General features: G+C 44.8%; 1 protein-coding gene across 7 annotated transcripts in view; it reads left to right on the top strand.

Annotated features, from left to right (window-relative positions):
• Positions 1-25,093, top strand: part of DOCK9 (dedicator of cytokinesis 9) — a 277,528-nt gene that overhangs the window by 98,370 nt on the left and 154,065 nt on the right. The window lies entirely within an intron of this gene.

Below are 25,093 nucleotides of genomic sequence, written 5' to 3'. Positions count from 1 at the left end.
GACAACTGTTTGAAGGCTGTTGTCACAGTCAAGCCGCAAAGAGGGGAGAGCAGGGGATTGTAAATTGCCTAAGTGCTTTGTAATGTGTTGTAGCAACACAGTAGGCAGGATTGTCATTTTAGATCACACAGCCAAAGTCCTGAATTTAAGACTAAGGTTAATTTCTTCAGGTTGGAATAGCAACAGCAACAATAGTAATTACCATTAAATAAATACCTACATATGTATTAGGCACTGTGCTATGCCATTTTTACAGTTTTACCTCTTCACTGAAATTACCTTGATTGGATTAAACCCAGATGCTGCCTTTATCTTTAATTGCTAATCAGTAGCTTTTACCTATTTGTGCTTTTTAGCTGTTGGCATCATTGGAACAGAAAACTGGTTCACCATAGCATCATAGTGAAGAGTGTGTACACTGCATCCATACTGCCAATGCAGTGTGACCTTCTGCACATATGTAACCTCTCTGCCCATCAGTTTCCTCATCTGTAAAATGGGAATAATCATGTTACCTACTTCATAGGGTTGTTATAAAGATTAAATAAATTACCTCTGCAGGGTTTGGGACACAGTGAGCACTTACAGTGTTCATAAAATAAATAACCTTTTAAATTCCTTCTCATTACTTACAGAATGTCAGAGTATTTTGACCCAATAAATAGGACAGCAGTTCTCTCCTTAGAGTCTAGAACTTCTGGCTTAATGATGATGGGGATTTGAGGAAGAATTGGGCTTTTTAGAACTTCTCGAGCCATTTCGAAAAGGTTTTCAAACTGTTGGTTATGTTGTACTTTACTAGGGCTCAGTTTGTCTGTTTAGTGCTTATGGCTTGCCTCCTCTGATTTATAGAACATTTCTAAGTTTTTTGTTTGTTTTTTTTTTTGCGGTACACGGGCCACTCACTGTTGTGGCCTCTCCCGCTGCGGAGCACAGCCTCCGGACGCGCAGGCTCAGCGGCCATGGCTCACGGGCCCAGCCGCTCCGCGGCATGTGGGATCCTCCTGGACCGGGGCACGAACCCGTGTCCCCTGCATTGGCAGGTGGACTCCCAACCACTGCGCCACCAGGGAAGCCCCATTTCTAAGTTTTGATTTAACTTATTTCAAATCTATATTTATGTTACAGGCTCTTTGGGTTTTTTTCTATCTTCTTATAACTTTTGAAAGATAGATTTAAAAACAATTTTTTTGTTTTTTCTTTTTAATTTTGTTGTTGTGGTTTTTTTTTTTGTTTGGTTGGTTGTTTTGGCTGCACTGTGCTGCATGTGGGATCTTAGTTCCCAGCCCAGGGATTGAACCTGTGCTCCCTGCAGTGGAAGCACGGAGTCTTAATCACTGGACTGCCAGGGAAGTCCCTCCCCAAAGATAGACTTTAAAAATCCATAGATTGTATTATTTTGGAACACAGATTTGGTGAGTTTATATTACCCTGAAAGATTACCCAAGGTTGAGAAATTGGGTAGTTTAAAAAAAAAATTATAGAAACTACTAATTTTTTTTAATGGACTCATAGAACCCTTGTGACTCATTACCCAATAGTATCCACACTCAGAAAGATACCTGATGTTTGAGTGACAGAGACTGGGGTGACCTCGTTGGGCCCTGGTGGGAAGAAGAACGTGTGGACATAGGGCGCCATCTTGGCTCCCCCAGTGTCCCCTCGGAGCCCTCTCAGCCTCAGTCACTTGATCGGGAAAGGAAGAGACTTGTACCTATACCTTACATAATAGTTTCTATATTTTCCTGGATATATACACCTGTATACCTTGTGGCACCTATTGCTGTTAAGTGATACCTCGTTCCATTGTTTACTTCTACTTCTATTATTACTCTTACTAAATTCTCCCCAGTCTCAGTGAAACAAGCAGAATAACTAATTGGGAGAAACTCTGCAGCATCCCAGGAAGTACAGATTAATATTTAATCCCATCTTAATGTGCATTTTCCATGTAGTTTATTAATAAATCCCTTAACACTTTTGTTTTGTTTTTTCCTGAGATGATTTAAAAGTTACTTCACTAGTAATGTGAAGAAATGACTAAAATAGCAGGCTTTTGGGAAAACACATTTTAAGTGCTATCACCATTGAACCATGGGATGGTGACCCATCTACTTTCCTGTGCTTTTGTGTAAATCTCTATTAATTGTATGAATCTGTTATTTATGATGTCTATTAATCTTGCCTTCTCAGCTTGCTCTGACACTCCCGGAAGGGAGAGACACCCTACTCTGCCTTATATTTTTACTGTGATCCTCTCAGTACAGACTCATTGACCTCTTGGTACTCACATACATAGCGATGGATTTAAAGTAATATTTTGTTTAATTTACCATGACATGTGGTATCATGAAAATGTGTGATGACCTCATCTTTTATCTACTATAAAATAGTAGGTAAATTAAGTTTGCGTGCTGCGGGCTGTCGTGCAGGGAGAAACTCTTCACTTACATCTGCACGCGTGAGGTGCCGGCTACAGGAACCCCTTGCTGTTTGCACCTCCCTGCTTTGATCATCAGCCAAGCATTTGGTGTTTAGCCATAACAAGAAGGGAAGCATCTGAGAACTATAAGAATTTTAGAACAGCCAGATGACCTAGCTTCTCTTCAGCTCCAGATTTGAAGTAATTACGAAGGAGTCTAACTGCGACTGGTTTTCTTTTCAACACAGCACTATTTTGATTCGGGTCGATGTGGCCCACGCCGCGTGGAGCAGGCACAATGAGGCCGGTCTTTATCGAAGAGGCAGTGCCCTGTGCATTGTACAGTTTGGGGTTTGTTTTCCTTTGGCCGGCGAGTGGGAACCTCCCATTTTCCGAGCAGTAGTAACACCCCTGGAGGCTGGCCCTCCCACCCTAGCGGGCTCTGCAGACCCAGCCGGCAGGGCTGACCACTTGTGCCTGGGAAGTCAGCTTCCTTTCCGTCCTCAGGCCCCTGGCATGCGTGTGCCTTGCACAGCCAAGGACTCGCAGCTGTCCCAGTTGCAGACTTTCTGACTTGCGTTTTCAGCTGAGGATGCAGGCTGATAAATTCAGGACAAGTAGTAGAAATGTCAAAAAGGAGCTGGTGATCGAGTCCCCCCTGCAGTGCAAGGATGCAGCCCAGGGAGAAGTGGAAGCAGAGAGCCCAGGGCCAGTGCTGGTAAGAGGGCCCCATCCACGGGGCTTCTGCTGTCTTCTCCACGCAGTGCTTTTATTGCGTGTGCATGCTCGGTGCCTTCTGGCTCTCTGGTTTGATTTTAAACTTGCCTTGCCTATTTCTGGCGAACTCTCTTCGCTGTTTCCTCCTGTAGGCTGACTTCAGTTCCACTTTGATTCTTCTTTGGGAGGAAAGATATGTTGACGTTTTGTGGGTGAATGTGGTTTCCAGGAGGCTTCTTTGTATAGAACAACTGTGTATTGTTCATGTCTCACCTAGCTGCACTGTTGTCAAACGTAAACCCAAGAGGCACGTTGTAATTGCCTTTTATAGGATTGAAAAACGTCTTCTGCAAAATTAAAACATATTTACATTATGTGTTTATGTGATTGTGAAAATGATGATGATGACATGGGGGGAGTGTTACGGAACATAACTGCTGAAGTTACATGTATTTTCACTCATTTTAACAGGTTTGCCTTGAATTGAGCAAAGTAAGAAATAACCTAAGCTTTGAACCAGTTAATAGAAAAGTTTCTATTTTTAACATTAGCTAAACTCAGAGCAGTTTGGATAAATTCAAGTGCTTCGGTAGACTTTGTAAGGGAGGAATGTGAAAAATGGTTTTGTTGTTATCATCAATGAGTAGGTTGTGCTTCTCTCTCGGAATTTCTTTAGTACAATAAAGGCACATACTTTTTTAAGCAAACTGCAAAAAACCACCAACATGCCCTGTGGTGGGGACAATTGAGCCTTTCAAATGATCTGTTAAAGGGATTGTTAAACTTGTACTTAGCAATTTTATATAGTGATTTTTTTTTTTAACACAGAGGTTCATTTGCTGTTATAAAGTGTTTGGTTATTGAACTTAATTTTCAATTAATGTCTTTAAGAATCTGAACTTTAAACTCCTCTCTAATGGATTTGATTTGCATTAAATTGCCTTTGACCTGTGAGACTGCCTTATATTGTATTGCCTTCAAAATTATGTTGCCAACCACGAACTCAGAAAGTCAGTAAAGTGTGATGGGCTTTTTCACTGTAGGTTTTCATCTGAGAGATTTAGGCCCCCCTCTCCGCTCCCAGCATTGTTTAGAGATGTTATTCGTTATCTTGGATTCCTTTCTGCTAGCACAATAGTTCATTTATCCATTGAGAAGCTTGAGCAGCTTTCATGCAGTAATAGATTTAACCGGTTAAAGCTCCCAGCTGGTGTCGCTTATGATTTCTTGGAGGAAGTTGTGTGGTTTGGGTTCCCTTGTGAATATTCTTAAAAATCTTTTGTCAGTGATTCTCCAGATGTGTAGGAATATTTGTCCAGAGGATTAAATACACTGTAGAAAGATGCTCTGTGATTTTTTTCTTTTTTAAATCACCCAAGTGACTTTTAAAAAACTTGCTTCTCTTTCTTGTGCTCAAAAAATCAGCCGCTTATGTCCCAGTTATTTGTTTAGGTCAAATCTCACTCCAGGCAGTTCCACGGGGAGTACGTTTTCCACTGTAATGGATAAGGCTGTGCTGGCTGCAGCTGCACCCGGTGGGAGTGCTTGTGGGGGCCCAGGAGCTTCTGGCAGCGTGGAGAGCTCTGGCCTGTGCACCTGCAGAGAGAGGTGTGAGGGAGAGGGGAAGGCAACAGTGATACAACAAGAAACTTTTTCTTATCTGATGGTGTTTCTCTTATTCCGTTGGGGTAAGCAAGATAAAAAGAGCTACTACCAGATAAGAGAAGCAAGGATATTTAAGCAGAGCCTCTGCCCAGGGCAGATCTCCTTACCTGTGATTCTCACTGCCCACAACAAATGAGAATTCAACACACTGCTCGGAATACAGCTTTTCTCCAAGCTGATTTTTTTAAAGTATGCCAGCACAGCCGTGAGATCTGTGTGTTGTAGTGCTGTTCATTACTATTATGTTAGTAGCCCGTGTGCCTGTTGAGAATCCCCAAGTCTGTAATGTTTACATGTAAGTAACTTACTTTGAAATCAAGTTTTGGCTGGTTTTAGTTATGTACACAATCACTCCTTGGGGAAAATATTACATAGTTTAGAAAGCAAAAAAAGTAATTAATGCATATCATTAGAAATATGAGTCGTGTAAAATAGGGAAATGTAAAGTGCCCTTACCTTTAATTTCCAAAAGTGCCCGCCATTTATTATTTGGTGTATAACTTTCTCCAAACTTTCTCCTGTGCACATAAAAATATAATTTATTGTGTGTGTTTGGAAAATGCATCGTCCTATAAATTTCTGCATTAATTTTCTCCCAGAACATATCAAGAACATCTTTCTTTGTCACCACGTATAGATTGATGGCCTCATTTTTAATGGCTACACCATAATTTGATTCCATTTGTTTCCAGTTCTTTGCCATTAGTACAATGTATAATCCTTGAGAAAGGGCTTTGTGGGCTGTGCGTGGCTAACAGTGACTGTACTAGTGAACGTATCTGGTCTGAAAGCACTTATGCTGCACAGAAGGACTTTTTTCTGTAAAACGTGTATCAGAGTCAATGTTTCTTTCCCCTCTGCCAGGGCAACAGTTACGTTTCCCTCAGCAGTGGCTCCTTGTTCCATGCTACGTAAAGTCAGTGTTTCTAAGAGAAGTATATGTTTGGACATTACAGATTTTCAGAGGCTGCAAGGTTCAACTTACAGGCACTTATGCAGGTAGGTCATGTCCCTTCACTGTGACAATAAACAGGAGGAAGTGCATGGTGAATTTTCGCCATTCCTCTCCAGGCTCACTGCCAGCCCCACAGAAAAATGACTAATAGGGGAACAATCAGGATATTCTTGATGTCTACAAGTTAGTTACCCCACTGAATTTGAATACCTATTTTTGCCCCCCAAACTCTAACGTAATTCCTGGAAATAATTTATTCTAATTGTTACAGCTCAACAATTTAGAGGAAAAGGGTGTGACCTCAGAGAGTCAGAACTGGCTGGGGTATATATGTCCTGTGTGTTGCCTTTGCATTGGGTTACTTTCAAGAGGCAGGTGAGCACTGCAGCACAGGTCTTATTTTGCGAATTTTGAAGGTTGTAAGATGGGAAGCTGGAGAGAGCTGCGTTTTCACTTGTTAGGTATACTCCTTAGGTGTTTTTAAAGAAGTATCTTTTCAGAAACACCTTTTCTATTTTTTTTTTCTTTTTTTTTGGCGGTACGTGGGCCTCTCACTGCTGTGGCTCTCCCATTGCAGAGCACAGGCTCCGGACTCACAGGCCCAGTGGCCATGGCTCACGGGCCCAGCCGCTCCGCGGCATGTGGGATCTTCCCGGACCGGGGCACGAACCCGCGTCCCCTGCATCGGCAGGCGGACTCTCAACCACTGCGCCACCAGGGAAGCCCACCTTTTCTATTTTTGATATTTTTCTTTTTTTAAAAAAACAGCAATCAGAACTTTATTTATTGGCCTCACCACGTGGCCCGGGATTGAACCAGTGCCCCCCTGCGGTGGAAGTGCAGAGTCCTAACCACTGGACTGCCAGGGGATTCCCAAATTTTGTAATTTTTCTGGAATCTTCAAGTGTTAAACACTGAATCTGAGTTCTTATTTTAACATTTTAAAGAACAAATGATTAGCTAAATGACCACATGAGAAAGGAGCATGTGTACCAGTGTAGAAAGGAGTAGGAGACTGGGCTTCTGGTTGGACAAGTCAGTGCATTACCTGGAGAAACCTTTTCTCCCTTAAGTTCTATTTACTCTAGAAGTAGCAGAAACGAATTAAGGTACAAACCCTGAAGGATAAGCTTATGGGTAATGATCATGTTGTTGTCAATATCCTACAAGACTTCAGAGGACTGTGATTGAGTTAATTAAATTATACTTATAAAGCTCTTCTAAAGTTTTTCTGCATCTCTATAGACGTCTTTAGAAATAATTAATTATATTATGTTGGTGATACTTAATATGTAGTTTTTTTTGTTTTTGTTTTTTTTAATATGAGTGGTAAAGGAAGGAAGTTCCTGCAAACTCTGTGTAATGACATATTCCCAGGTGACAAACAACAGGACATTTTACTAATTCAGAGCCATAAGCCTTCACTATGCTCTTTGGTTTTCCCCTTCATTTGTTTATTTGTTTGTTCATTCAGCCACATTTATAAGTACTGAGGTGTGCCAAACATACTGGGTAGTGCATTGGGGATACGGGGGTGAGTGAGATACACGTGGTAGTTTTTAGGCACAGTGAGTGTTAATCTCACCCATCCTTTTCCACTTAGGCAGACAACACTTAAATCATCATCAGCTCCAGCAAGGACACATTCTATTTTTTAGCACCTAAAGCAGGCCTAGCCTTGCTTTACTGAAGGCATAGGGACCTCTGTTCACATGAATAGTCTGTGTGATTGAGGCCCCGCTATTGCACCGTATTTTGTGGAGTGGTTGGTGGAAGGAATCTTTGGGAAGTGCATGCTTCTCTTACCCCAGAGAAGGAGCTTCCACAGCTCGTGTCACCGCCTCATTACAGCACTGAGCCACTCATGTCTTCTGGGAGGCTTGCTCGTACAGAGCGTAAAAATCCACCCAGCTCTGGTGAGTTTCTTTTCTCATGTCTCATCATCGTGGAGGCAGAGTGGCTGGTCACTGTTTTTTATAACAAGGTAATGGCAATTGCTTTCTTTCTTTCTTTTTTCGCTGTAAGGATAAAAATAGAAAATATTTATATAGTGCCTTGTTTTGTGTCAGACACGGTTTTGAACCTGTTTAAACATTATTTCAGCTAGTCCTCCCAATTCCAGGAGGCAGGTGCTGTTATTATTAGCCTTTTTACAGATGAGAAGACTGAGCACAGAGATGTTAGGTAACCTGCACAAAGTCGTACATTTAGGACGTGACAGAGCCAGGGTTTTAAGCTGCCAGTCAGGCTTTCCAGAACGCACACCTGAACACATATGTATGATCCATTAAAAAGGAATGTATTCCTTATGCTTGACATTGGGATCATAAAGATGGAAAAGAGGCGTTCAAAATTCTCTGTCCTTAAAATTTTTTTTTAATTGTTAGAGAAAGGCCAATTTCAAAGTGACAGAACAACAGCAGTTGAATAGCACAGAAAAATAAAGAGGAGGATGGTCATGCCTGAAGAAGTTGGAAACATGCACAAGATGGAGCTGGGAGTTACGTCACTTTCCTTTTGAGTGTCCCGCTTTATCATCTTCCCGGAAAGTTATACAGGAAACCGATTTACAGCATGATCCAGGATAACCCTGAAATGTTTATTCCCTAATCAGTAGAATAGGCACCGTGGTCCCCGTAGTGTTTAGAGGAGGCTGCCATTTGCCCAGTGTGCTCTACCCTTTGACAGGTAGTGGCTAAATACAAGATAGCAGAACTATGTCACAGGCAGTGGGTGGTGTTGGGTGGTCTCAGAGAAAGCACTTTGGAGACCAGATTCAGATTTGGTCTGGAATCTGCCTTTCAGTCTCTGAGGATGAACCCCCTTCCCTCCCCAACTCCATGCCAGCCAGGCCCTGGCTTTAGTACTTTTCTCGTCCGTAAAATGAGAAATGTGTAGTCAATAATCTCGAAGGTCTCTTCTGGGGCTAAAACTCTGTATTTCAGGGTCATTAGCTTTGGTCCCAGAATAACCTGTGATGGAGTCAGATCCAGATCCTAGAGTTTCAGTTTCAGGTTCTAAGCTTAGTTTATCCAAAATCGTTTGGGTTTTGAGTTGTAGGAGCTGTAAAACAGGGGATACTGGATTTCCACCCAATGTAATGAGTAAGATGAGTGCAGTGGGTTGGCAAACCTGGCAATAAATAGAAGTGGTAGCAAATTTGCAGTTACCAGGGATTACTGTACAGGAGAGGCAAGAAGACCTGGCTTGAGCCTACAGATGACACGACTGAGTATTTTTTTATAGAAACAAGAAGACTTGGAAATTATAGTTTATCCTGAACTTTCCAGAAGTTTGAAATATCCCTGTACTGTGATACAGCTCTTGCGAAGTTTCTCTTCGAGTACCGTTTTGAGGCCCCAAAAGTTTTCAGTGCTCGCTTTCCAGACAGGTGTACGTGCCCCCTACCAGTGGGTCTCTGAGTGGTCTGCCGGGGGCTTGGGGAAGAAGAGCCCGTCTGAAGTTCTGTTTTGGGATCTCCTTGCCGTGGAGAGCTGTCACTACTAAGGGAGAAGCAGAAGTGAGTGGTGCCAAGGGCCCTGCACTCCCGATCAGGAGTCCTGGGCCCTGTGTCTTCTAAACATTTGACATTTCTAAGCTGAGATTGGGTTTCTGTCAGATGGAGGTAGTCGTGGTGTCTGTCCTCCAGACTCCTCATCTCCGAGGGCTGTCTGGCTGCCCTGGTCAACTTACTGCATTCAGTCTTTTCTTACTTCGAGCCATGCTTCAAAGTGCCACCAGACCAATCTCTCCAAAACGCAGATACGGTTATTAACTTCCTCCCTAAACCCCTCCCCTGACTTTCCTTTGCAGAGAAGGCAAAGCACGGCCCACTTGACCCTCAGAAGTTGGCCCTGAACTTGCTTGCAGGTCTCCCTCATCTACTGCACTTTCCAAAATGCGTCCTGACCCAGGCCCTGTATTCTTCAACCGGGGGTGCTTTCACACCCGGGCACAGTGCTTCTTTTGCCTGGCGTGGCTTCACTGCCCGCCCATTCTCCTTCATCCTTCAAGTCCCGGTCACATGCCAGCTCCTCCAAGAAGCTTTTAAAACTCTCTCCCCACATCTTCCCATAGACTCTGTTCTCCGTGGCCCATCGTGGCATCATTATTCTAGCGTGTTAGGTGATTATGCATCTCTGCTGTGCTGTAGCTAAGGCTTGTACTCTAGTCTCCCTCACTAATGCGGGGGCTTCTGCCCCACAGGAACCATGGTTTTCTTTGTATTGTCTCTGACATAATGTCAAAGCTCCCCCGCCTTTTTTTTTCTTTTCTTCTCGGCATCACCTTTGCCGGATGCGAAGAACAGGTTGCAGAAAGGGCTTCTGGAGGAGATGGGATCTGAGGATCATTCTCCGTCTTCATTCTTCCCTCTTCCACCTTCATCACTTTAGCCACTAACATTCAAGTATGTTGAAATGCCAAAAAAGTAAAAAAGGATGCACCTAGAGGAGCCTGCTTGACTAAATGTGATGTGGGTATTGTGCCCCCAAACTCTCCTTTGCTTCTGTTATTTTTGATCTAAATTAAAATGTTAGCTAGCACTTTGTGACTTGAGGGCACAAGTGCAAACTTAGGTGACCAGGGTCAAAGCTCTTCTATTTCTTCCTCTTAGCCAGCACCCTTCCCATGTGAGTACTACTTCTTCTCATCAGCCACACCTGAAACTGTAACATCACCTTTAATGGTTGTAGGACATTTGGAAAAAATCATTGTGTGACCTTATTACCAGAATCCCAGTAAATTGACTATATGTGGAAAGGGTAGTGGAGACCTACAAGATGTGGGGCAAAGAAGACCACTCTTCCTGGGGGGAAAGAAAGGAAAGCGGGGCCTGTTAGCAACACTGAACAATGTAGGTCACCTGCTTTACTTGACCAAGACTCGACCTGACTGTTTTGTCTCTAATAGGGTAGTTTTTCCCAAATTTGTCTTGTGTCCCCGACTGTAAATTTCAGGAAGTGGTCTGTCCTTTGTTTTGCCATGAAGTATTAAAAATTACCTGTGTGTTAAAAAAATATATATGTTTCATACATCTATAATAGTGCTGTCTAATAGAACTATAGCATGAGCCACATATGTAATTTTAAATTATAGCCAAATTAAAGTAAAATAGATAGGTGTAATTGATTTTAGTAATATAGTTTTAACCCAATATTTCCAAAAGTATCATCATTTTAGCATTTAATCTTTATAAAATATCAAGGCATCACACATTCTTTTATTCATACTAAGTGTTTGAAATTTGGTGTCTATTTTACACCTATAACACATCTGAATTCAGGATAGTCACGTGTGGCTAGTAGCTACTGTAGTGAACGGTGCAGGTCTATAACCTTACATATTCCATAGCAGAAACACCTCAAACCTGAAAGTTGTCATTTTGGTGGGTGAGTCATTGGATGGGGTGGGGAGGAAATGCATGATTTAAGTTTAAGGTTGGTTTTTCCTTGTGCAGATCATGTCCTTGAAGTATTTGGAGGTAATGTAAATGAGGTTCTACCTAATGGCATTAAAACCTCGCATTCAAACCTGATTCTTCAGGAAGATTTAATATTTTGGAGTATAATTTGTAATGTACTTGATATGGAAAATGAATATCCTTCAGGAAAGGACTCTGCCTTTTCTCTCTCCCCCATGAGATCATGGAGCCTGGGCAGTTCAGTGTAGCTTACGTTTCCAGATCTCAGAGCAGGGCAGAAAGCCTCAGATTTCTGTCCTTGCTGGAGGTGTGCAAGCTGAAGCATCACAGTGTAGAGCAATGTTGTGCATTTCTCATACAAAGAGAAGTGGAAGCATCAGGGGAGCACTTCCTGTTGTGGAACTCTGAAATTCCATCACGTGTCTTGCTAGCGGGTGATGGGAAAGGTCCTGGGCTTGGGGCCAGGAGACCCATGGGTCACCATCTGTGAGACCTTTGTTAATTCATGTAACCCCTCTGAGCTTCAGTTTCCGCATCTGTGAAATGGTGAAATTTGGGGAGGTTTAAAGAGAAGATATATGTGTGATCCAGCAAAGCCATGTTTATGTTGTAGGGACTAAAATTCTCCTGTATCTGAATGACACTTAACTATGTATGAACCCCATGACCACCATTTGGTGAGGTCCTGCTCTGTACCAGGCACTGTATATTGAAACCCTTCAATAACCTTGTGATAAAGATAAGAGAAATTGGTACTTTTCCCATTTTCAGATGTGGATATGGAGATTTAGTAACTTGTCTCAAGGCCACATAGCAAACAAGGAGTCGAGCTAGGATTATTTTTTTTCTTTCTTTCTTTCTTTTTTTTTTTTTTGAGAAAGCTCCCTTATGTATGTATGTATGTATTTTTGGCTGCATTGGGTCTTCATTGCTGCACATGGGCTTTCTCTAGTTGCGGTGAGTGGGGACTACTCTTCGCTGCGGTGCGTGGGCTTCTCATTGCGGTGGCTTCTCTTGTTGTGGAGCATGGGTTCTAGGCGTACGGGCTTCAGTAGTTGTGGCTCGCAGGCTCTGGGCCCGTGGGCTCAGTAGTTGTGGTGCATGAGTTTAGTTGCTCCATAGCATGTGGGATCTTCCCGGACCAAGGCTTGAACCCGTGTCGCCTGCATTGGCAGGCGGATTCTTAACCACTGTGCCACCAAGGAAGTCTCTCGAGCTAGGATTTTTAAAAAATACTTCTTAATATGAAATTCTCAAACACTAGAGTAGTTCTCTAACTTGGGTGGCGTCACAATCACCCACAGATCACAGTCAGATTGCGTGACCCCAGCCCCAGAATTTCTGATTCAGTGGGTCTGGAGTGAATGTGCATTTCTAAAAAGTTCCAGGCGGTGCTGATGCTGCTGGTCTGGGACCATGCTTTGAGAAACACTGGACTGATGTAAGGAATCCCCATCCACCTGTCGCCACCTCCAACAGTAGTAAATATTTTGGGGACCAGGACTTCAATCCTAACTCCCCACACCTGCCCTTGGTGGTCTCTGAACTGCCTTTCTGGTGATGACATGCTCAGAAACTCCTGTGAACCAGAAATGTGTTATGAATTCCATCCTCCGCCACCAATATTTTCAGATAAGTAGCTTAAAGTAGGTTGTTTGGAAATCTGACTAAATCTGGCTTTTCGAGCCCTTTAGCCTAATTACTTACCCTCTTTATTTCAGTTTCGAAAATAACTTTTATCGACATAGGAAGAATTAAAAATTTCAGGCCATAATGCTAAAAAAAAAAGGGGGAGGGAAATTATTGGTTGAAACAGAGTCTGTAGTATAGATTTAAGATAGAATTATTTAGGCACCTACCATGGTGCATCTCTTTCTCTTTTGCTTACATCATCGCTTTTCACATGTGAAAAAATGGCAGCCAGAATTAGCCGCTGGGATGGATGTGTGTGTGAGGGGTGCTTGCAGAGCTGTCCCTCAGCTCTCCGCCTGTTCTCTCTCTTCTCCTCACACCCTTCTTTACCCCTCTTTGGCTCATGCCCTGTGTCAGGATAGGAAGAAGACACTTGAGGTGCTGTCTGCAAGAGTGGTCCCTCCTCCACTCAGTTCTCTCCTTGTGCTCCAGAGGCACAGGGCACAGAGGAAGCCCCCTAGATCCCTTGTTCTCTCTGGCACCGCCACTGAGCACAGCTGACTAAGTACAAGCAGTTATGCAGGTTTTTGTTAACTGGTGTTATTACCTTCATTATTATCTCAATTCCTGTTCCATTTTCTAGGTGCTGTTGACAGTTTTTCATAGAGTCTGTAATTCTGTTCATTTTAGTAAATAGGACAATAATTTTGGAGTACCACAGTTATTTATAAAAATGACAAATACCAAACCCAGGCACTTAGCCTTCCATCCTTCCATTCACTTGATGCATTTTGAGTGTCCAAGTATTGCTCACACTGACATGCCTGATTAAATAAAATCTCTCAGTGACAGGTTTTCTCATTTGAGTGCTCTTTTTAGTGCTGTGTAAAGAGGGAATTCAGCATCTTATCAGTGTTTATAATATAAAAACTATATTCACAAGTGTGTCATTCTTGGTGTTACTCTGTTCTGAGTGTAACACCACATTTCAGCATGAGAAATATATTTAGATGTGTGCAAGTCTGTTGTTCATTACGCGTTCTTCTAGACATTCTCCGGTTCATCAGCTGTTATGGTGTAATGCTCAGGTTTGAGCTTTCTTCTCAGTCCAGGCTTAGATGGGGCTCCCTTTTCCCTCCAGTTTTCTATAGCACGTGCTTGTGCATGTTGTCAGTGAACATGCAAAATTTAAAATGTAGAGGCTTAGAAGAAGAACAGGGACCAAGGAAGAGCATGGTCCGGGGGTCAGGAGACCTGGGATTCAGGCCCAGCTTTGCCAGCAACTCTTTCCGGGACCTTAGGACAGTCACTTAACTCCCATGCATGCTCCCAGGTGTCTCTGTCTGTAAGACGAGAGGGCTAGAGCAGATAATCTCAGGTTCTGATGTTTGCACAATTGTAGTTCTAGTATTACTGACCCTCCTGCTCCTTTTAAACATGCATGATTCTGAACAGCTGCTGAGACCATTGTTCCTACACACACTGATGCAGTCTGGAGAAGAACGTGTATTGCTGAAGGAGAATGTGCTCATATGTTGATTACCATGGTCTCCTAGGTTCTAATGTCCTGGGTTAAGGGAAGAAGACCATGTGTATTACAAGGAGATGGGAGGCATTTTCCACGGCTGGAAGATGTATGGACCTAGTTTTATGTCTCTCAGTCTTCACTGGTTTGCTGGCTTCCTTAGGGCCCTTCTCAACATGGCCCACCTGCCACTGTGGCCTCATCCTTCACCACAGGCTGTAGTCTAGGGGTGGCTTTGAGACATGTGGGTACCCCAGGTGAGCTAATCATTGGGACGACCTCAAACACAGGCTATTCACGGGACTTCCCTGGTGGCGCAGTGGTTAAGAATCTGCCTACCGATGCTGGGGACACGGGTTTGAGCCCTGGTCCAGGAAGATCCCACATGCCCTGGAGCAACTAAGTCCGTGCACCACAACTACTGAGCCTGCGCTCTGGAGCCCACAAGCCACAGTTACTGAGCCCGCGTGCCACAGTTGCTGAGCCTGCGTGCCGCAACTACTGAAGCCTGCGCACCTAGAGCCCGTGCTCCGCAACAGGAGAAGCCACCGCGAGGAGAAGCCCGCGCGCTGCAACTAGAGAAAGCCTGCGCTCAGCAATGAAGACCCAACGCAGCCAAAAATAAACAAATAAATAAACTAACTAAAAAAAACCCAAAATGACATGCTATTTAGATAGTTGTTTATCTTAGAGGGGAGACTGAGGGCTGCCTGGGGCAGAGGTGAAACGGGACCCCTTGTGCAGAGCTGTTCGTCTCTGACTCCAGTGTTCCCACCTATTCAGAGAAACCAAGGCCCTGCGGGTAACTATCCATTGTTTCTTAAGCATATCCATTCCAGGAGTTCCGCTGCTGACTTCAGGCGGCTTGTTCATGTATTCTTTGCAGCCGCATCGAGTACCCTTTCAGAAAGGAGTTCTCATAAATGTAGTTTTCTGCATCACATTGGATTTCCAGTGATGCAGACACTGGTGCCCCAAGCCCTTGGCCAGCTGCCATCTGCTCACTTCATGCAGCTCTGCCCAGCTATTCTGATCTGCCTGCTGCTTCCTGAACTCACCCTGCTCAGAGGGGATCGACCAGGCCCTGGAAGAGACTCCAGCAACTTCCTATTCATGACTTTGTGTTTTCTTTACCCCCTTCCCTCTTCGATTGTACAGATTTCAGGCCCCACAAAATCTGGTTCCATCTGTGAGCGCACTCCCTGGCTTCTCCATTTTCTCTGCCAGGAGCCCTCAGTCCACCCTGAATCCTGGCTGACTCGTTCAGCTCTTAGACTCAGCTCTAACCGCCTTCTTTAGGAAGCACCCGCGTTGTTGGGCCCCTTTGCACACTGGGTGCCTGTGCTATGCCAGGTGCTGTTCAGGGGCTGGACAAAGCAGAAATAATATAGACACAGTAAATAAAATAGAACTCTTTGCCCTCATGGAGCTTGTAATCTAACTGGAGTGGGAGGGGGAGGGGAGTCAGGTTCATTCTAGTGGGTCAGGTGCCACTCCTGGGTTCCCATTGCTGTCATTCTGCTCGGGATTGTTCACACATCCACCTCCCCTCTGGATTGTGAGCTTTCTGTGGTGGGGGCTGTGTCCTTTTTATCTCAGTGTCCCAAAGACCTGGCACAACGTGCATGGATAGGCTCAGTGAAAATCCGTGGGGAGAAGGAACATATAACTGCTAATAGCATTTGCACATGAGGAAGGGGTCAGCTGCTAATTTCCTGCGCCCACCCTAACTATAGGAAGCTGAGGATTTTTCCTTCAAATCTGACAACTTCAAGAGGTTCCCGGTGGGAGTACGGAGTAAGTGAGAGTTGTGTGCAAGACGGTAATGCAGAAAGGCTTGGGGGCCACACTGATTAACATCCGGTCGCAGAAGCCCTCTCCTCCTTACTGCAGGACGTGTTGTCCCCCTCCCCAGCGACAGTGCTGGGGTCCTGCTGGCAACGTTGAGAAGTGCACCATTTTGAAGATGGACTCAGTTCCATGAGGGATTTTTATCTCAGCTGGTCGAGTAGCTTTTATAGCTCTGCAGATAAATCAAGGAAGTCCTAAATTCTTTATAAGCAGAAGCGACGCATCTCTCATTTCTTAAAATAGAGCGCTCCAAGAGCTGCCATTTCCTTAGTTGGCTATTTCAAGAAGTGGCATTCAGGGTTTCAGCTTGTGTTAACATTTAATTACCAGGCACACAAAGGAAGAAATGACTAGAAAGTTCACGGGAAGCTATCATGTCAGAGGGAAGAGCAATAGAATCAGAAAGCCTTTTTGTTTAACTCTTCCCATGGTTCTTGAGGCTTCATACATGTTTGGCCAACACTGAACTCATTTGTGGGTTGATGCTCACCAGTTCTGCTGGATTCCAGGGGAATCTCATTTTCTTGGCGCTCAGAAGATCCCCTGGCTTCTGATTGCCTGTGGATCTGGAATTTCAATTTGCGTGGTTGTTGAGCAGCCAGACACAGAGCGGCGAATGCTGTAGGAAGGACTGAGTTCAGAGAGGCTCAGAGGGAGACTGACGGGAGGGCACGTGGATCATGCCCTTTGGTGCCCGTGAGAGCCACGTGATCACTGCAGGCTTGCCTGCTGCCCGCTGCTTTGCCCAGCAGATGGGGACCGGTGGCCTTGGTGTCAGTGGGTCACCTGTGCCCATGATGTCCCTTGAGGTGGAGGTGCTTCTCCCCACCATCTGGTCACGTGGCCCTGGCCTCAGGCTGTTCCTGTGAGTCCTTCCAAGGAAGCCAAGGCTTTGATTCTTTGATAGAAAACCGTCTGTGGGCCCCGGTGACTGTGCTCCATCTTCTGCCCTGAGGAAGCGCCACACAACCCTCGATGAGCAGCGTCCCTTGGGATTTACCACCCCCCACCCCCCCCACCTTCTCTCCTCCTCAGTGTTAGATCCAGCTGCTGTCATGGAGCTGCCTTCATGGGGGGTGGGTCTAAAGTGCTTCTGTGTACACCCCGGCCCCCAACCGTTCTCAGCCCTTCCTGACACAAACCTCATCAGTACGCAATTCCGTTTATAATGTAAGCGTCTGTTTGGGTTTTCTTTGGGCTCAGTCCCCGAATGCCACTGTCATCTCTACTTATTATTATATATTAACAGTTTCCTCTGCCTTCGGCCTTTGGTGTTTCCTTTTTTTGGTGAGAGTCCCTGCCACTGTTGTCTGTTTAATATGTTCCTTGGAGGATAGAGGAAAGTTTTTGTAAACAGATTGGTAAAACTGAATGTATGTGTAGCAGCCACTCAAAAACAAACAAAAAACTAAGATTACTGTCATGCAAGCAACATATTTAATAATAATAATAATGGTTGCATTTATTATGTGCCTACTGTTTGCCAGGCTGTGTCGAACATTAACTCAATGAGGCCCAATGACAACCTCACGTAACTGCACAGCTCAACGTTCTTAACCACTGTACCATAGACTGCCTTCAACTCGATCAGTATCTGTGTGGCACACGTGGCCCTATCAGGGCAGATCCAGGTTTTCTGAGCAATGAAGCTTAGAATTTTGGGGACTTTTAAGAAAAATAAAATTTATAAATACAAAATTTGGCCTGGAAGTGAATATTTTAGAATTTGAGTTTAGAATAATTTAGAATTTGAAAAGAAGTCACAACAAATTACAAAATCTAAAAAGCCAAATTATCAACATCAGAAACACAGGAAAACACATTTTTATCAATGAGTCTCTTGGCACACCTCAGTAATAACTTTCTTCCCGGCAGTTTTTGGCTTCATACTCCTGTTACCTCTCATGTGATCATGATTTTGTATCATCATTCTGTGTGGCAAGAATAGGTCATTCAGTTTTTCCCGTAGCAAGCAAGTCGAACTTTGTATTTTATTAATCATAGCTTAGAAAAGTTTCTTTTATCTCTGCAACATTTGGTAACCTCACATAAGCTTTTAGGATTGGATAAACCTCTGTTAGGTTTCTTCTATACAGGAGCTGTGTGATTGGGGGCATTCTCAGTTTGCGCAATGACTAACCTCAAGCACCTCCTAGCATTTCTGGCCCAAGCACCTTGGGATGTGCCTATATTGCAGTATGGCCCCTGTGTTGCACCTCATATCGATTTGCCTATGTGACACTGGGTGGACCGACATAGTGGGCCATGTTCCTGTAAACCTTCCTAAACCAGGATGCCAAGCAGCAATTGAACTCAACAGGGATGTGTACAGGGCCTGGAGAGGGGTCTGTGCAAGTGAGGGGCATTCAGCCGTCTTAATGACAGTCAGTGTGTCTCTGGGTCCTGGGCTAGATGCTGCGGGAGCACAGAGATAAGGAGGCCCGGCCCTGTCCCAAGGCACTAATAGTGGAGGGGATGAGCTGTCCATGGGTCATTTCAATGCAGGGCAGAAGGAACTGCACCCTAGGACTGCTACTCACCCAGATGCAGTGGTCGGAGACGGGACAGGCTGCCTTTTAACGGGTTGAGGTGGTGCTCCAGTTATATGGCCACGCACTGCATGCCCTGGGGCTAGAGCAACTACGCTTTAACTTTTTCAGCATCTCTGCCTCTGCCATATTTGTTTTTTTAGAGGAAGGATTCTGCTGCTAAAATAAAACATCTTTGGACCTCTGCCTGAAGGGCTGTAGGACTCCGACAGGTGTATAGGCGTGGGGAATGACAGGAGCAGGCTTGTCAGAGACATTGAACCACATTGCTTGTGTCATGGGCGCGCGGGGCTGGAGATGTGACTGGAACCTGTGCACCTGCTTGCCCAAGGAGGGCTGCGCCATCACGTTAAGGAGTTCACAACCTTGCCCACCTGAAGAATTCTCACTCTTCCCTCGGCACTCGTGAAGCAGCACTTCCTTGGTGAAGTGAGGCAACTTTGCAGCCCGTGGACAGTAATTGACACCACCTCCCGCCCCACCTCTGCATTAACGTCTGCCCGCACCTCTCACTATACTGAATTAGGTGTTTACAAGCCTGCTTGTCCCACTAGTCCAGGGTTTCTGTGACTCAGTTCCATGGCTCTTCTCCAGGGAAGGACAACCCTCCCCCCGAAACTGGGTATAAAATGTAGAAAGTAATGTGTATATACATTTCTGGGGGGAGGGGGCCCATGGTCTCAAAGGGGTCTGTAACCCCAAGGAGGTTAGGGAGCTCAACACTGGGCTTGTTCCTTGTTCATCCCTAAATTTACAAATTCCAGCACAGTTCCTGGGTCATCATGATAGACCAGGGGTTCTTCAGAATCCCTTGGAGAGCTTGTTCAAACGTGGTCCCCATTCCTGGAGTTTCTGGTTCAGGCTTGGGATGGGGCCTCCGAACTTACATCTGTGTGAGCTTCCCAAGGGATGCTGATGGTGCTGTTCCCGGGACCCCACTCTGAGAACTGCTGTTGTAGACCGTTGGGACTGAAAGTACCACAGTCCTCTCCCTGTCTGACTTCACAGTAACTGAGAACTGAATGTTCTTAGGTAAGGACTTTTAACCTCCAAATGGGGGAGAAAGCTGAAGGACTCGTGTAGAGATCGAGTTACATTTTTTACACACTATAAATGCACAGTACATGCGCTGTACATGTTCTCAATGTCCTAGACTCGGGAGCTGGCCAAGCCCCATCGTCCTTAGGGAGACACAGTGTCCTGAAATATTGAAAATTCAAACGGTAAATGTGCAGGGTTCCGAAACCTGGTAGTTCTGATGGCCTAGGAGCAGTTCTAGGAGTATTGACCATTCATCAATTTGGGTAATTCCGGACCCAGATTTTTTTTCTTTTGAAGATAAAAAATCAAGAACTTGTATGTAAATTATCTCAATAGAAAAAAAAAAGTAGCTCTTTGTATAATCAGGCGTCGTAAGATGGCTACTCTGTTGCTGTCTTGTACATCCCCTGCCTGACCCTGCCCTGCATTACCCTTACTTTATGCACATGATTGCCTCCCTCTCCTAAGCTGACGGTTTAATCAGTAACTACCTATGTGATTGGTCTGAGAGTGACTGTTCTAGCCCTGGGACTAGACCAGCTCCAGTATGTTTGGTCATCAGCAGGAGACCGCGGCCCTCACTACGGTCGCTAGCCCGAAGAGCTGCAGGGGGATGTGTTCCAGCAGTCCTTCTGGCAACCGAGGAGCCTTCTGATGTCATGCCCCCATAACTGATGGCATCCTCCTCCTCTGTGTAGTGAAGATTGCTGTCGTGTCCTGCCTGCCGTGAGCTGTACATGGTCAGGTGTTGCTCTGGGACTTCGGCCTCTGGCTTGTAAGATTCCCTGTTCAGTAAATCGTTGATGTCTATGTCGCCGACTCCAGGTTCTTTCTTTGGCCTCATGGCCGGGCAGTTGCAAAGATTGCAGGACTCTGGCGTGCAGCCCAACACTCTTGGAGTTATGTCACCAGGAGAAGCAATGAACTTAGGTGTGTTGAGACGGCTTTAAAGCCAAGGCCATGTGTCAGCTCTGTGCTAATAAAGCCTCTTCTGAACCAGGACTAGGGGACTGGCAGTCTGATAATTAACGTAATTTCACTTTGCTGTTAGTGGACGTTCCTGTTACCAGTGATGCTGCAGGCCAGTTTCCTATACTAGTGGGCTGTCCCCCACACTTGTGACCAGCTGGAAAAGCTTAGTGGAGCTGAAGAACACTGAACAGCTGTAACCAGTGAATCATCGGTTTAAAGAAGAGTGGAAAATAGGCGATTGTGCTCTTGACCCACAGTGTGGTAGATAGGTCCGCCTCAAGCCTCCCAAGCCCCCCTCTCCTGTCATTTCTTTCTGTCTTCTTTATCTGTCTCTATCTTGCCCTTATGTTTCCTCCATCCCTGCATCTTCTACCTCCGCCACGCCTAGGTGTTGGTCACTTTTGTCTCTTTCTCTCCCCCATCTCCTTCTTGTCTCTTTTCTTTTCTTTCTTCACCAGTCTCCCTTCTCAGCCTTTCTCCTCTGATAGTTTCTTTCTTCCTCCTAAAATCCACATGTAGAATCCACATTGTGCCAGTTATTCGTGTTTGAAGCAAGAGCTTTTTGCCTTGTTCTTAACTTAGGTAGCAGGTGAGTTGCTCTCCGTTGGCCCCTTTTCCTTGGAGTCAGCGGTCCTGTCAGGGACAGTGCTCCCTGCAGCTGCCGAAGACCTCTGCCCAGTCAGGTCTCCAGGAGTCACTTCGTTGAGCAACTTAAGGGTTTGCACAAGTTTCAAATCTTCCCAGTCTTGGAGCCCCAAAGACCAGAGAAGACGTGCTGTTCTTCTCTGAGATTCCCTGTATGTCTCATTCTTCCCTGAGATTTCCCTTATGCCATTCTTCTATGGGCTTTCCTGGTTAACATGCATCATCAGTCTTGAACAGAAACGCTGGCTTATAAACTCTCCACAGACGAGCCATGGTTGAGCACTGGTGAGCACAGACCCTTAGCAAGGCAGCCTGGAGAAGGAAGGGTTCTGACTGATAGAAGACTGGGTCCTAGTCCCGTCTGCTGGCTACTTGGGACGCTCAGGCAGTCAGCTCAATTTGTGATCCTCAGTTTCCAGCCTCAGTCCAATGGAGTGACGTTTCCATGCCTACCTTTTAGTGGTGTTAAAAGATAAACTGAGGCATATTAAACATTTCAAGGTTCGTGTGAGCAAAAATCGATTCAAATTGGGCAACACCCAATTCCCAGTGGTTGGGAACACTGATGATAGGAGCTGGGGAGAGACTTCCATAAAGAAAAGTGCAGAAGCAAAGAAAGGAATAATTGACCGGCACTAGCGTGAAGCCTCGTCGGCTGTTTGTGCTGGGTTGTCCGTAGTGTTTTGATTTCATTAACCTCGAGGCATTTACAGGCTTACATTTCAGTTTGCTTACGTAGACTGCCACCTCATTGCCTTAGAGCCATCTCAGACTGATGGCCTCCTTGTCTAATTAATTTAACAGTGGATTAAGTGTGAAAACACCTCAAAAATGAACAGTGGCCCACAAAAGCGAGGTAATCCTAATACCTACAATGTTACATTAAATACTGCCAGGATACCTTCAGGGGAAAACAGTAATTCATCTAATTAACAAAAGCGTTATTTGGTATGCTAAATAGCAAAACTGATTTATGAATATGTTTGTTGTTTTCATTTACTAAACATTTAAGAAATCCAAGTTCAGTCAAACGGTGAGAAGGGTCATTAAATGCACTTAAGAAGCTGTAAACATTGTCTGTATCAGTCCAGAGGCAGAAAACACATCCGTTGATCGAACATGGAAAATTAATGTAGAGAATTATTAAATTGGTAAAAGGGGATCAACTACTAGGGAGTAAGGGTAACTCTAAAGCATGGATCAGCAAACTATGGCCCGTGGGCCAAATCTGGCTGTTGTACTGCCCCTCCCCCTGCCATGCCAGTTTTATTGAGATGTTGACGTACACCACTGGGTTGCCTGTTTTTGTAAATAGGGTTTGATTGTAACACTGCTGTGCCCATTTGTTGACTATGGCTGCTTTTGCTCTGCAACAGCAGAGTTTACTAGTTACGACAGAAACTGTAAGTCAGCCAAAATATTTGCTCTCAGGCTCTTCACAGAAAACGTTTGCCAACCCCTGCTCTAAGAATACAAGCCTAGTCTATCCAGGGAGCAGAGACCCAAGGAAAGCACAAACTTGGAAGAGCCCCCCAACCCCCGCCTGCCCCCCACCCCAAACCTGCACCCAAGGCTAAGATTCAGGCCTAGGTGGAGGGAGTGTGGCCCTGGTCTCTGGACAGTGGAGAAGTCAGTCTGCTGAGGATCTGCGGGCTAGAGGCTGGGAACCACCTGCTGGGGTGCCTGTGCAACTTCTGGAGGGTGTGTGCCACTGGGTCTCTCCCAGAAAGCCCCCAGTGGCTGCTGGGCTATAGGAACAAAGCAAAAATCCCCAAAACCAAGGAACAATTCCAGAACACTGGAGCTTGAGAAAAGCCGCTTTCTAAGCAGTGTCCCTGCAGCACCCTCTGCTAACCAGGGCTAACACTGCGGCAGTTTTCTGAGAAAGCAGTCTGACCTTACCCTGTGGCCTGGAGGGAGTGGAGCTGATGCTCTGTGCCGAGGGACTGGAAGGGGAGGTACCCAGCTGAGGATTCCCCTGGGCCAGCTGGTGCCTGTGGAGGTGCCCCGGGCTGCAAAACTAGGTCACCCGCTCTGGGCTTCGCTGCCTGCAGTCATGTGCTGGACACGATACAGGGCAGGGGGGAGCGCAGTGTCTGTTCCATCCTGCAGTCTTTCTCCTTCTGACCTCCTTGTAATGGAAGTTTAGCTGTCAGAATCCTGAGCTCTGTCACTGTAGAAAGCTCTATGCCTTTTTGGATTTTATTAGGAATATGGTCACGGTTCCTAAAGAAAATGTTACTGATTGTGACATTGATCCATTTTGCCAACAAGCACCTGTTGGTTGATTACTATATACAACATAACAAACTAAAATAAAGGAAGAAACGATTTAAGTTGAATTAAAATATTTTGGAGAATACTTTTATTTTCTGTGTCAGTTCTTAAAAATAATTACTTGTGTGAATCTTTTTTTTGGCCTCTTTTGAATGTAAAAACATTTTAACATTACAAATATTTTAGAGGAAGAAATTACCTACACTTTCACAAGATAGCTCTAATTTTTTTGATTGTGTATATTTTAAATCTCCGTCCATAAACATGTACTGTTACCCAATTATAATAATTGTGCACTTGTTTGAGCACTGTGTTTTTTCCTCAGCATATCATGACGTCATGTAGAGTCTACTTAAATCAAGTAATTGAAGTTAAATATGAACATTTTATTCTTATATTAGGCAGAGCAAGCTGACTGCTTCATTAAGAAACTTGAGAACCTCATTGGCATAACACAGTAGATGCTTTAGTTCTTGTTCTCAGGCTATCTCAGTGCCTGTTTCAAACAGACAGCTTCTGCAAGGTGATTCAGGATCCAAACTCCTTTCGTCTTGGGGCTTCACCCTTTCCTCAGGCCTCCTGAGTCCACTGCTGGATCCTGTGCGTGCTGCTGGCAGAGGGGAATAGGGAGAGAACAGGGGAGAGAGGCCATCTCCGCTAGCTTGGGCAGCTGTGATATCTATTGAGTGGGGCTTAAACAACAGATACTTATTTCTCATAGTTCTGGAGACTGGAAAGTCTAAGATCAAGGCACTGGCAGATTCAGTGTTTGGTGAGGGCCCACTTCCTGGTTCGTGGATGCTGTCTTCTTGCTGTGCGCTCGCATGGTGGAAGGGACGAGAGAGCTCTTGGAGGTCTCTCTTATAAGGACACTAATTCCATTCATGAGGGTTCCACCCTCATTACCTGATCACCTCCCCAAAGCCTCATTTCCTAATCCCATTATTTTTCAGGATTAGGTTTCAACATATGAGTTTTCAGGACACAAGCATTCAGTCTATAGCAGAGGCTTTTATGAGCCAGGCTTGGCAGCGACCACATCCCTTCCACTCACACGCCATTGGCCAGAAGACAGTCACATGACCACACTAACCATGGGGAGGCTGGGAAATGTAGTCCAGTTCTATTTGGAATGAAAAGAGACAGATTTTGGGAACACACAGAAGTCTCAGTTACAATTCCTAATTTAGATGGCACATACCAGATGTCTTTAATACATTTCTTATCTGTATATGAATTGTCATTTTAATATATAGAGCATTTGTTGAAATTGTGTTATTAGCTGATTTTTTATTAATAGTTTCAAAAATAATCTTGTAGTAATGAATTTATTGATATAATGAATTTACTTCCAATAAGTGTGTGTGTGTGCGTGTGTGTGTGCACGCGCAGACGTGTGCCTCTTTTAGAACTTGGCATA

The sequence above is a fragment of the Mesoplodon bidens genome (genome assembly GCF_964165515.1).
Source record: "Mesoplodon bidens genome assembly, chromosome: 17".
NCBI lineage: Eukaryota > Metazoa > Chordata > Mammalia > Artiodactyla > Ziphiidae > Mesoplodon > Mesoplodon bidens.
This window is presented reverse-complemented; position numbering and strand designations above follow the sequence as displayed.